Below are 14,373 nucleotides of genomic sequence, written 5' to 3' on the forward strand. Positions count from 1 at the left end.
ATTGTGTTAATGTTCTCTAGAGGCATTTACTGTATGAATGTAAAGTACAATTCCCTTCAGTGAGCTTCTATTATTGGCATTTTTTAAATGGAAATCGTGCTCAACTTTTCCTCCATCACTTATTAAATGTCTTATTGCAACAAAATGTAGGTAAATGCACTCTCTCCTCAAAACTTTGTGTAGTAGATTAGTGATCTTAGAATTATCTGTAAAAAACATATTGACATAAAAAACTAAATAAAATCATTAAGCCTTTTCAATTTCTATGGCAACATGCTATTTGTGCCTACTTTTGGATTTCGTGGCAGTTTAGCATTGCTTGAAAAAGTATGCTTTTTTAATCAGTATATGATATATCACCTAATCTGTTTTTGGTAATACCGTATGCCTTTAAATGTTGTAAATAAAAATATTATTCCACAAGTTTGTTTTTTCCATTTGGGATGGTGGAGAAAACCTTTTATTTTTACTTAGCTTACGTTTCTTAAGATAAAATGTGTTATTTTCTTTGCATTCAGTCGTCTGGTGCTGTAGAGCAGTGCTCCTCAACCCTCTCCTCGAGACACACCTAACAGTCCAGGATTTAGGTATTACTCAGGTGTGTCTAAGGTGTTTAAGTTGTTTTTGTTTGTTAATTATGCAACACCTTAGACACACCTGAGTAATACCTAAATCCTGGCCTGTTGGGGTGTGCCTTGAGGAGAGGCTTGAGGAGCACTGCTGTAGAGGACATTTGATAATTTACATAACAGACTGGCTAGCAAGTTTTCCGCTCGAGTTCAGCAGTGGCGGATTAACTGTTGAGCGCACACACAGAACAATTGCTCCAGGACCCCGTTCCGTGAGTGCCCCATAACTCTCATTCCACTCAATGCTGGCAATAGTGCTCCGTCACCGACTCTGTGAGTGCAGCAAAATGACATCATCTTCAGATGCACAGCACGGTTAGGGAGCCACGTAACATCATGTCCATGTACGCGGCACAGTGAGGGAGCTACAGGTAACAGTACTTACAGGATGTGATCCCTTACTGTGCTGTGCATCTGGAAATTATGTCACTTTCTAGCGCGAGTTTCAGTGAGCATGAAGGACTGGTTATGAATGTGTTAATTGTTTGTCTAATTGCTATAGGGCTCCAAGTACCATATTCTGGCCTTGGGGATGATGGTTTTACTTTTATGAACTATTGATGGCTGCTTTTATGACTAATAGATTTTTTTAAATAATGTATTTTATTTACGAAATAATTTAAAAACACACAAAAGAAAGATGGAGAGACGGACTTGGAACTGTTCTCCTAAAGAAGGGCACTTGGAAAGTGTGAATTGATATCACATTTGTCATAGGTAGGGTGCACTTCCACACCAAACATCATTGAGTAAAGCTATGCTTTACTTTATTTGGGCACACCGCATTTATTCCAGCCTAGTAGTGTACCAGGAAAGGAAGGGCTATGGTATCATGTGTGTCCATAGTGGAGGAGAGCTGCCAGATCATGTTGTCGACAGGGGGCTTCCAGATAGTGTTGGTCATTGGGAAAAGTTGGAGGAGGTACTGCTAGATACTGTTGCGTACAGAAGCAAGGATAAAAACATACAGGTAGAGAAGAAAGAAAAAAGAGTGGGAGAAGAAGGTGAGGGAGAGAGGGAGAAAAGAGGTATAAAGTAGAAAGAAAAAAAATATTGAATATTTCTCCCTAATCATCAGTTAAATAAAGATATGAAAAAGACTGCAGCCTAATGGTTTCCTACGAACATACTGTAGTTAAGTGGTAATTACGTATGTGTGCCTCCTGGGATGTAGAAGTTCAAATTAATTTTCACTCTGTGCCGGCTTTAATTCTCTAAACTTTTCTTAACTGCTTTACCCTCCTACTCTCTTGTACTTCATCTTGAATAGGAAAAACATACTTTATTGCTGAACGCAGGTCTCAACATAACTGAATTTGGTAAGTCTAAATAAAGGTAGTTTCAATCTACATTAGAGAAAAGAAAAATGTCTGTGAGCTAAACTAGTCCTAGGCTCAAATAATACAAATGTGTAAAATGAGGCCTACCAAACTAATTAAACTATTAATTTACAGGGACTCCTGTACAACCTATTGCTAGCTCTTTGGAAGATGTTTTGGGTTTCAAAAAAGAGCTACTACCGTCTTCAGTTAAGACTGGACTGACTATAAGGTAGACTTGGCATGTGCTTAGGAGTATATTGTAGGGCTACTGGGAAAAGATGGTGCGACAGAATGGAGCAATTGCACAGAGATTGCAATCTAAAGGGAGTTATGCTATATTACACAAGACATTAAAATGTTAAGGATGAAGAAACTAGTGTCAAGTATTGTCAAGTGAGGGACTATGAAAGGTGAACTAAACTGAGATGGGAGTAAGGGCATTATATCCGGCACTGCTCTGACAGTCAGAAATATGTTTGTATCAATATGAAGGAGATTGTGCTAAGGGAAAGATATAAAGGTAATGGGATCCCTATTTTCTCCAAATCCATCTAGAGGTACTATGAAATTTCATTATCTGCCTGCCATGCCTGGTAACCCCATTTCTTATGCACTGTGTGCACTTGAGCTGGTCTCAGTGTCATCCATTTTGTAAGTGTGTTTTTAATAAATTTACCAATTGTGTTTATATAAGTATACCACTAAACTTATAACAATGCACAAATATTGAAGAGCCTGTCTTTGGAATTAATTTTCACTTTTAATATACCTGCCAAATGACCTGTTTCTATGGGACAGTCACAATCAGGGCCGGCCTTTGGGGTGTGCGACCGCACAGGGCGCCACACTCCAGGGGGCGCCGCCGCCACCGTAGCGTACCGCTGCCGCCAGCAGCGTACCTAGCGGCGGGGGGGGGGGGGCGAGCGGCTCATCAGGGGGGCACCCGGAACCCCTCCAGAGACGGACAGTAATGTCCGCCGCTGGAGGAGCAGGCTCGCAAGGGAGCGGTATCGGAGGTCTTTAACAGACCTCCGGCTCCCTTGAGTGATTTTAAGCCGGTTCAAGGATCTCCCTTGAAGCCGGCTTAACATCACTCAAGGGAGCCGGAGGTCTGTTAAAGACCTCCGATACCGCTCCCTTGTGATCCGCGCGGCAACAGCTGCTGTGCGCCGGTGTTTGTTGTCAGATCCCGGCGCACAGCACTGAAGCCACGCCCACCGCTGTCCGTGCCCTCTGACCCGGAAGAAGACAGAAGAACTGAAGAAGAAGAACGAAGAGGAGGAAAAGGAGCTGTAAGGAGAAAAGAGGAAAGGTAGGAAAGCATTCAGTGAGAGTGGATTGGTATATGTGTGGATTGGTATGTGTGTGGATTAGTGTATATATGTGTGGATTGGTATATATGTGTGGATTGGTATATAGGTGTGGATTGGTATATACGTGTGGATTGGTATATACGTGTGGATTGGTATACGTGTGGATTGGTATACGTCTGGATTGGTATACGTGTGGATTGGTATGTGTGTGGATTGGTATATATGTGTGGATTAGTATGTGTGGATTGGTATGTGTGTGGATTGGTAAGTGTGGATTGGTATATATGTGTGGATTGGTATACGTGTGGATTGGTATGCGTGTGAGAGTGATGGGTGTTATGCTGTACCATTTCCAATGTCTTTTTCATGATCTAATTATGCTCTAAAAGTACATCATAACTCCCATCACTCTATACTGTTCCATACAGTGGAAGAGCTGGGAGGCAGAGGCCTTGCACCCCCACCGCAGGACTCCTGAAAGGTAAGTGAACTTCAAAGAGGGAAAGGGTAGATAGTTAGGAGGGAGTATATAGGGAGAAGGGAGGGAGACAGGGGAAAGGGGGTAGATAGGGAGAAGGGAGTGAGAAGGGGTAGATACGGCAGAAGAGAGTGAGAAGGGGTAGATAGGGCAATCATACTCCTATCATGCCAAGTCTGCGAGTAAATCCTGGAATCTGGGTATGCCTGGGCATGATAGGAATGTGATTGCTGATAATCATATATATATATGATATGTATAGACTTGAAAACCGAAGTTGTTTGTGTGGTTATTTGGAAAGTCCCTGGAGTGCCGGTAACTATTTTTGGACTTATATATATATATATATATATATATATATATATATATATATATAATATTATTTAATTGTTTTCTCCTATTTTGGTGTGTTACTTACTTTAAATAAAAGTGTTAGATTTTTTTATGGTGTTGGGGGGGTCATATTCGGTTTTGGCCAGGTAAATGCTGCACTTTCGGTTTCAGTCCAGAATTCGTTTCGGTGCATCCCTACTACTAAGCCAGACAATTAAGTGGTAGGCCTAGACCACATCAATGTTTGGCGTAGTATATAGTGATTGGGGTTTTGTTACAAGTTTTTATTCCTTTCTTTTTTTGGGATGGGGGGGCGCCAGAGGAGTAGTCCGCACAGGGCGCCAGAACACCTAAGGCCGGCTCTGGTCACAATTTTGTAAAAATTATAAGCCACCAGAAAGTAACCCTTTACAAGTATTTTATAATGTCCCCATTTGAACAAGCCAACATTTCACCTATCCCTTCTGTTCTCTTTGGTCAACCGAAGGAAGAGGGATGCTGCCTGTCACTCTACACACAACAATGTTATGCTGCATTAAATTGTTCATCACACATGTAGACTGAAACATAAACCATCTTAGCAGTCATAATTATCTAACATATATCTAATTATCTAACATATATAGAAGTATGAACTTTTTAAGTAGCCAGGTACGTTTTCGCCAGTCTCAAGCTTAACTGGAGGCGAAAGGGTTTTTATCACCCTAGGCAAAACCTCATTTTGACGCCCCTTTGCCTGCCCTTCCTTTGTATACCATCCATCATACACACAACCCACCCCCTGCCTTGACAGTGCCTACATTGCAGGCATAGACCACAGGTCGCACACCCAAAAGGCCAGCCTTGCACCCATATTGGACACATAGGATTTACCAAGTTTTCAGATTGCACACATAGGACCTGCCCAGCACCCAAACACACTATCTTCCTTACTATCTCTCCTAAGTACTTACCTTGCAGAGGTCTTGTGGTGGAAGTGCAAGGCCTCTGTCTCACTGCTTCGTGGTGGTGCATGCAGCTTCCCTGCTAAGCCAGGAGTGGATCCAGAGCCTGACTGTCACGGTAGCCCCCTGAAGCTGAGGACACATGGGAGTATGTGCCTGCCTGCCCCGTACAAATACCTGCCTGCCCCAGTCCCCAGTCTAAGTAATCCTGTCCTCATTGGGGGCACAGGGTGATCGTCTGATCTGCCCTAACTGGACTCCCATAAACAAGCCGGCTATGGGGGCTCTACAAGCCAGGAAACGCTTGATGTGCCTTACCAGGACCTAGCTGCAAATTTATGGAACTGAACGGCGCCTAGGAACTGCAGTGATGCCCACCGACAATTGGATTGGAAAACCCTCCAAATGTGGCTGAATTAAAACAATGTTGCCAAGACAAATGAACCAAAGTTCCTCAACAGAAATGTAACAAATGTGATAATCTCAATACATTGTCACTCAAAAATTATATTCTCTTTGTTCATGTCATCCTGATTTATTAGTATTATTTTTTTCCATAAAAACCATAATATGTTCTTTTCATATGTACGTATAAGAATCAACATTTTTCTTTGGTTACTAAGTGTCTTTTTAGTCTCTAGGTTATCTTTGAGTATTGACTTTGGGGCTACAGAAAAATCCTTGCAATCAGCAGTGGCTATGTTCCTACCAGATGATGTAATGGAAACTAAATTTGGGATAACTGTATGTCTGCCAAAAGTTATAGCATGTAAATCCAGGAGATGACGAGAATACTAACTGGTTGGTTTATTCATTGAAGTGGTGATTGAGTCATGTAATCAGTGAACCATATTTTGAAAGACCGTATACGTCCTACTCCGTATACGTCCTACTCCGTATACGTCCTACTCCAAAGACTTGTTAGGTTTGTGACCACTGTACCTGTTCACAGAGACTTTCTCTTACGCATGTTAAGTTTCAAATGCTGTAAATAAGATGTATTTTCTTTAATTGTATATATATATCAGCTTTCACAGAACAGTAGGTGGCAATCATGCTAACCCTATAAATAAGATTGTTCACTCTCACTAGTTGAAAGGTAACTTATACTTTATTACACTGTAATAAATAAGTATTAACTATTAAGTGTTTTTTTAATTGTATATTAAATGGTATGATATAATATTTTAGGGATATGGTCCTACTTTTAATTAAACATTTTATAGTTGTTAGGAAATGTGCTTCTTCCTCTGTGATCATCACAATGCTTTTATAAGGTTTTTTTTTATTTTTTTTTAATTTAAAACCACAATGCCTCTTACTAGTAGCAGATTAAAAATAAGTTTTTGAAAACATTGTGCTGTTTTTTTAGTTCTGTATTAGCCATTTGTTTGTGTTATGGCTCTGCCATCCTAGTTCAATGTACCAAACATCCTCAGTCCTTATCATACTCTCTTTGGTAAACAACAGAATGGTTCAATTTTGATCATCAAACCTTTGACTAATGAAAGTCTATGGAGGATCAGACTTCATTAGCATTGCCATAAAGAATCAGCTCAGTGTGGTGTGTAACCAGGGAAGGTCAACCAAAATATTACATGACTGACAACACTGGCAGCTTCTAGGTCTGCAAATAAAGGAAGATTGCTGGAATAAAACAGGGCTTGGCAGGGCTCCAGGGTGCCATGGTGACTATAAATCAGTCCCTAAGAATCACAAGGTGCTCAACAATCTGAATAAATTAGTGTAGTTTTATTTCCACACGAGTGGCTGTTTTTATCTTTTATACCCTTTGTGACCAAGGCTCTTTTAACACTTGTTGCGGTAAAATTCTCCTCTCCCATTTAGTGAACCCACACAGTTTATATTTTTTTTTTCAAGACAAGAAGGACTTTCTTCAGATACTATGTTTTTTATTTTATCATCTAATTTTCTATAATGAAATATGATGAAAAATTGAAAAAAACACGCCTTTTCCCACTTTTATTTGGAAAATCTTTTACTCATCTAAAAAACTAATTAAATAACCTGCTAAATACATTCTACTATTTGTCCTGAGTTTAGAAATACCCAACGTTTTTATGCTTTCTTTCTGTACGTTATGGGTCAATAAACACAAGCAGCGTTTTGCTATTTCAAAACCTTATTCTTCCAAATCTAATAATTTTGCCCCATCTGATATTTCGGGTATATTTGAAGCCGGCCAATCAAAACATATATTTTGAAAAACTAGACACCCCTTGTTATTTGTATTTGTATTATTTATATTTTAACCCTTTACATGCACTAATTCTACTACCACCCTTTGTCAAACATTGTAGACACCCCTTAGATATTTGAAATGCTAGTATTTTAACTTTTTCTATGTCAGGATTTTTGCACTTGCTTATCATAATAAATTTTATTTATTTTATTATTTTTGGACTTTTTTTTCCATTTTGCTGGAACTGGATGGTTCCCCTGATGGTGACATCACTGCATAATTATTTTCAAATGTTAAAACTTTTTTTCTTTAAGCTAACAACTTTTGTTGTTTTGTACACTAAATAAGAGAAAAGAAAATTACAGCTAAACACGGGCAAAAATGTTAAAACAGCCTAGGTCACAAACGGTACAAAATGAACTGTTTGTACCTTTTGCCCTTAAGGGCTTAAACTGAGCATCATTTATTTATATATTTGCCAAATTAATGTATTTAGGGGACAAATGCAAAATAATGAAATCTTAAAATAAAAACATGATTGGGAAAAAATATTTTTAGGCTGGCTCATAGATCCAATCCAAATTTGTTGACCCCTGGAATAAATAATACTATTTTTTCCATGGGACTTTCGTTTTAATCATATTGAATTTACCCTGTTCATATTATTTCAAGGGAAGCCTTATTCTAGCTTGTAGTCATGTAATGTAAAGATGAGTGACAGATGGATTGAAAGGCTTTGTTGTAATAGGAGCCAAAAAAGCTTCATAAACAATGTGTTTATACATACTAAAAAGATCAAGTAAAGACAAACAACGACATCCCCATATGTCTCTTTATTTTTGTTATTATTATTATTATCATGTTATGTAACAAGCAACTTCGTTAATGTTGAGTCTCGGTGAAAGAAAACAGCTGGTCTTTCATATTTGAATTTCAAACCACCGCGCACCACCACCTCTCTCGTTTATTCCATATATTCATGCATTACTGGATGCATGAATAGGAAGTCAATCATCATTTTTTTTTCTTTTTTTTACTGATTTATTCATTTAACTAATAAACCATTTAAACAACGCTGGAATTATAAATGCTATAAAAGCAACCTAAAGTGAATGTCAAATGTGTAGCTGCCCTTGTTAGGTATGCTCTATAGATCTATGAGAAATCTTAGAAAATGATACATAAGATACAAGAGCGAAAGTAGGGAATCATGGCAGTTCAACTTACAGCCACCTTTTATATATATGAAGTAAAAAAATATTTTACTTGAATTAGATCCTCATGTGTACCCAATAAGGACCCATGCCCAGGTGTATATTTACAAATGTGAGTTTGTGTGTGAGGTGAAACAAGACTTTGTCACGTGCGCCGCCGCTGTTCTTACCGTTGCCGTGGCCTTTAACGTGAGTACCCGTCTCCTATATAAACCCCATTAGTATTCCCTATCTTTACCCGTTCAAAGCGTTATATAGCTTTTGGGTGTGCTGTTTCTATATCTTCATCTTTTGCCTTGTGTACCGACCTTTGCCTGTTTACTGACCACGAATCTTCGCTGGCTGCCTACGACCCCGGACCTGTTTAATCGTTTTTGCTACTGATCTGCCTGCCCTGACCTCGGATACATTTGACCTCGCTGCCTGCTATTGCCCTCGACCGCGGACTGTTTACTGGACTTCTCTAACAGTGCATATCTGCATAGTTGGATCCACCTACTCTACCTGATACCGTGACAGACTTGTATAACGCATATTTAAATTCTAGAAGAAATATCACTGCACTTCCTGAACGTGTTCATTTCTAATACATAATAAATATACGTGTGGCGAAAGGCTTCATCCAACTCAACTCACTGTTTAGTGAATGCAATACAGGGGTGAGCCTAGGGCTAGTGGTGTTTGTATGCAGCCCCGCCACATAACTAAAACATACACACATACTAAACTGGGAACTCACTCACACATACGCACACACTATTTCCCTCCTACTTCTCCCTTGCAATACTAATCCAACTCATACTCCTGACACTTTAGAACTATACACTGGCACACTAATGATACACACACATGCTGACACCATAACACATACGCACAACCCGACTGGGTGGCTCAGTTGCGCCTGGGTGTGGTGCACCCGCTGCATCCGCATTAGCATGCCACTGAGTGAATACGTCTCCTAATCTGTTATACCCTGAAATATAAGTATAACTATATTTCAGATGCAAGTTTATGCAGGAGACTGGAAGTCTTTCATAATCGTAAAAAAAAGAAAAATGGCACACAAAATAGGTGTGTCCGTCTTTATTGCAAATTTGCTTTTATCGATTTGATAAAGTAACAATGCAGTGTATGCAACTGGGTATGAAAATCATTTTACTATCAGGTCTACCTAGTATCAGTTTTCACAGCCAAACATAATTGTAACATATGTGGCACAAAATACCCATTCAGTAGCTCAACTACTAATTAACAGGCAGATGCAATCAATTATGTATCAGCCTTCTGTTGTTACATTACGAGAAAGGAAGTCAAAGATATGCATTAGACAAATTAGACATGAAACAAATATACAAAATGAGAAACTGCAACATATAATTTATACTGCTATTAGGACGATATCATATTGTGCAAATCAAAATCTAATGCTTTGGGGCTTATTCACTAAATATATTGTTTGTAGGAGAGTTTTCAGTAGAGGTGAGGTTTCAACTTTATGACTTCATGATACATTATAAAGCCCCTCCTGCTATAGGGAGTGCTTGGTTGGTCATATATATCTCATAGGTAAACCAATGAGATTTATCCGCATCCATTAAATTATACATTATTCATTGGAGTAATCAGCTAGTGAAGTGAATAAGTGAACAATTTTGTAAAGTTAAACCTATTTCCCCTCATTTAAACAATAACAAAACTACAAACTTGAATACTTTATTACATTTACAGTATATAATAATAATGAATATTCAAGTAATGAAACATGGTTTAAAGACCAAGACCATACAAAAGTAAGACTGAAAGAAATAGTATTAAAAACAGTGTGAAAAACAATACATCAAGTTATTGCTATTCAATCCATGATTCAGTTTACCCCGTTTAAGAAAAACTGTGTAAAACAGAGTGTTCAGTAGACTTGTACATTCAGATTTGTGCAAGTTTCAATTTTAATGAGCTCACTCACTCTCTCATTCTCTCACGCACTCATTCACTCTCAGATTCTCTCTGAATGTCCCTGTCTCCTTGTAGCCCAGCTCCGCTATTCTTTGGACATGGCTTCTCTGTGAATTTCCCCAAAAGGGCAGGGCCTCCTGACGCAATTGGCGTAACGAGGGAGAGGCTGTCCCCTAGGTGCAAAAATGCTTCTCTTTCCCAGGGAATCTGCAAAATTATGGAGGGCACACTCTCTCCCTTAATTGGATGAATAGAGGAGAGGATGTGCACTTTTGTGTAAGTCCATCAGGAGGCCAGAATAATGAAGATGGATTCGCTGAGAAAGAGAAGAGTTTTTGAACCTCTTCTTCTCCACAAACCTGTCTGTATTATTCTGGCCTCTCTGTTCACTTTCTCGAAATGTGTTTTATTATTTTAAGTGTTATGTGTGATAGATGAGGAGTCGAGTATAGATCTGCACCGGTAGGGGATAGAACAGAGAGATAATCTAATAAAATGCTACTGACACCCACTAAATCTGTTCCCAAAGCTAAAGAAATACAGAATGTGATATGAGTGGTGTCAGCGCTGAGAAAAGTACTAATAACAGAAACGGAATTTATATAAAAAATCAATACACTTTATAATTCATAAATTCACAATAAAATACAATAAAATATAATAAATTCAATCACTTATGTATAAAATATATTCCTTTGGACCACCTGAGCATTCTTTTTATGTAGCCCTTTGGTACCGCATATTGGACTGCTCCTACATCGTACATCCAGAATACAGACCATGCAATCTGTACATGTACTGTGGCCAAGCTGGGCATCTGATCAAAGACTGTAGAGAGTGTTCCCTTGTCCCCAAAAGTAAGTACACTAGTTTCCGTGAGTCTGTGTTTCTTGGCATTGTGACCCTGTGCCTTACCATACCTGTTTATTTATAGTGGGGTCTATTGACTGCCATCATAGACTTGGCAAGCCAGCATGGGATACCACTTGAACAAAAGAAGCAGTCTTTGATGATCCAGCTTGTTGATGGGCGACCAATACAGTCAGGACCTCTTATCACAGAAACCTTTTATCCTGGCATTCAGGGGGAGACACGTTGAGAGAATCTCATTCGACATTGAACAAAACAAGGGTCATCTTTAACGCAGGGGCAAAAGGGGGCAGATGCCAGTCATTCCTAGGGGCCCAGAGTAATTGCCCGTTGAGCCAGCAACAACTAGGGTTGCCACCCTGTAGATAATCAGTCCTTTAAAGTTGGCATAAGTAAAATATGCAAAGCCTGTATTTGTTTGCTATGTGGGAGAGCAGGGAACAGGCTTCCTTAAAAAAGGTGGAGCTCCCCTTCAGCTGCCAGCACAAACAGTTAAGGGGCTAGCTAGCAACCGGTGGTGGGAGCTATGCTGTACCAACATCTGTGTCTGGCTTGCTATATAATGACAGGAGTCATGCTGTATCACCCTCAGTGTCTGGATCACGATATATCCAAAATAAAGAAGCAGAGGCTCAGCACTCAAATGGTAAGGTGAGTTTATTTCACATAGGCAATGTTTTGACACAACATCTGTAGGAGTTGTACTGCACCCCTGTTAGTGTCTGGATCACTGTTGTGGTGTACCACTGTCAAGGAGTATCTGTATCTAAGAGCCTGAAGCTCAATCTTGTAGAGTCATTCAACATTGAGTGTCTTTACCTCGGTTGTGGCTCCACCCTTGCCAACCCAAAATTATGGCCAGTATTTTTTGGAGGAAAGGATGGCAACCCTAGCAACAATACCGGAGGTTCTCGACTAGGGCACCTCTGCTGCAGCTCAGCCAGAGATGCTAGCTGGGAAGATCTCTTCTTACCAGCCCTCTCTCTGCAGGTGCAGGCAGTCTCTCACTCTCCCACCACGTATGCGTAAGTAAGAAAATTGAGCATGACCTCCTGGTGCTTAGACTCCAGAGAGTGTGGAAAGTGTGGCTGCATGTGTAATTTGGGTACTGGGGAAAATGATGTGAGTGCAATCTAGTTGCTGGGTAATTTCTGTGGATGCAATGCAATCTTGGCAAATCCTGCGTCTGTGTGTAATCTGGGTGCTAGAGCAAGTCCTGTCGATGTAATCCGGGTGCTGAGCAAGTCCTATGTGTGCAATTCGGGTGCGAGGGCTGGATTTTGGGGTGTGCAATTTATTAGAATGTGAATTAAGAGCAGTTAAAGAATAAATAGGCCCTCTACCTATCCTGTAGGCACTGACATCTCACATCCAGTCATGGTATATACCGATTACAAGAACCTTTAAATACCTCAAGTCCACTAAACATCTATGCCCCAATAGGCACGGTAGGCTCCGTTCTTCATTTGCTTTTACATATGGACATATTGTCCCGAACCTTGGACCATCTCACCATTCTTTTTTGCCTAGCCCTACTCAACTATTGTGTGGCAAAGCCTGTCCTGGTGTGTGTGTGTTTGGGTGTTGGTATGGCAGAGCCTGTCCTTGTGTGTGTGTGTGTGTGTGTCTGTCAGTGTGGCAGAGCCTGTCCTGGTGTGTGTTTGGGTGTCGGTGTAGCAGAGTCTCTCCTGGTGTGTGTTTGGGTGTCGGTGTAGCAGAGCCTATCCTGGTATGTATTTGGTCATCTGTTTCCTGGCACTTTACTTTCTGTAGGAATAATTTGAACTATTTAATTTTTTGCTTATCTAGAGATAAAACGCCCTTCTGAATTTGTAGTCACTTCAGAGGACAAAACTTTCTAGGCCCAGAAATCAGTGAGACGAAAGGTAAAGGTTTTGTGTTATTTACTCTATTTCAATCAGCATATTTTATTAAAAAGGATTATTGGTACTAAATCGTGGCTTAAGGATGTTTTTTTTTTTGGTGTACTGATTTACTCCCAATTCTATCACATTACATCAATAGGCTTGGATGGTGGGCTCATTCGGTGGCGCAATGGGCCACTTGACTAGACTTGCCCCCCCATTCCTTAAGATGCCAGCACTCCTCTGTTCCCAGGTATTTCATTGTGAAATTTTGCTACATGGAAAGATCCACAGGCCCTGATAAACAACTGACACGTGTACATATCAGGTAACCCTGATAACCTGTTGTTTCGGTGTGTCCCGAGGACCAACCTTTAAAACCTAAATGCTGTATTAATAAGTTGTTTTATTATATTTAGGACATGGGGTGTGCATATCTGTCACCTTCAAATGCTTCCTTAATTTCTAGACCAAATACAATATTTTTAGTAAAAAAAAAACCTTAAATATGAAGGTTTTACTTTTTAAAAATGTAACAGCACACCACATTCCACCAGCTCACAAAAATCATATTTGATGAAATTTGATTACTCATGTGGTCTTCTGTGTACCATATATGGATATATCTCCAAAGAGTGAAGCAGGCCATGCAAAAATCTAAAGTGTTCTAAAATATTGCATCTTCTATTTTGTCTGGAATGCCAACAAGCATTTAAAATACAATTTTGTTAACTAACCCCTCCAGCATTTTGCAAGCTTAACATATTAATACAGTTAGAAGTTACAACACTGCTGCAGGAGAGCATTATGAGTTACCCTTATGACATAAAATGCCTGGTTTTAAGAGTGTTTCCCTTAAAAACCAGAAAAAAAAGTTTCCATAGCAACTGTCATACAAGATTGTAGTTATGTTTAGAAATGTGAGGGTGTTTAAATAGCTGCTAACCACATCTAACCATGGGTAGTGCCAGAATACTTGAGTGGTTGTTTAACCCCTGTAGTGTCTTTGAACAAATGCCATACAGGGTCAAACAGCAATTCTATGCATTACTGAAGTTTGAGACATCTGTGGATACAATGAATATGATATCTATGAGGTTACATAATCATTATTACATAATCTGCATCTCTGTAATGTACCCACACTAAATTACAGTAATTTGTGATTAGATCACGACAGACAATGGGGGAAGCTAATTTACCTGTGTATAGGCTTAACTGAGAACCTTCCAGGGCTGCCCCTAAAGTT

This window comes from Sceloporus occidentalis, unplaced genomic scaffold (genome assembly GCF_023333645.1).
Source record: "Sceloporus occidentalis isolate IW3139 unplaced genomic scaffold, rSceOcc1.0.p SCAF_22, whole genome shotgun sequence".
Classification (NCBI taxonomy): domain Eukaryota; kingdom Metazoa; phylum Chordata; class Lepidosauria; order Squamata; family Phrynosomatidae; genus Sceloporus; species Sceloporus occidentalis.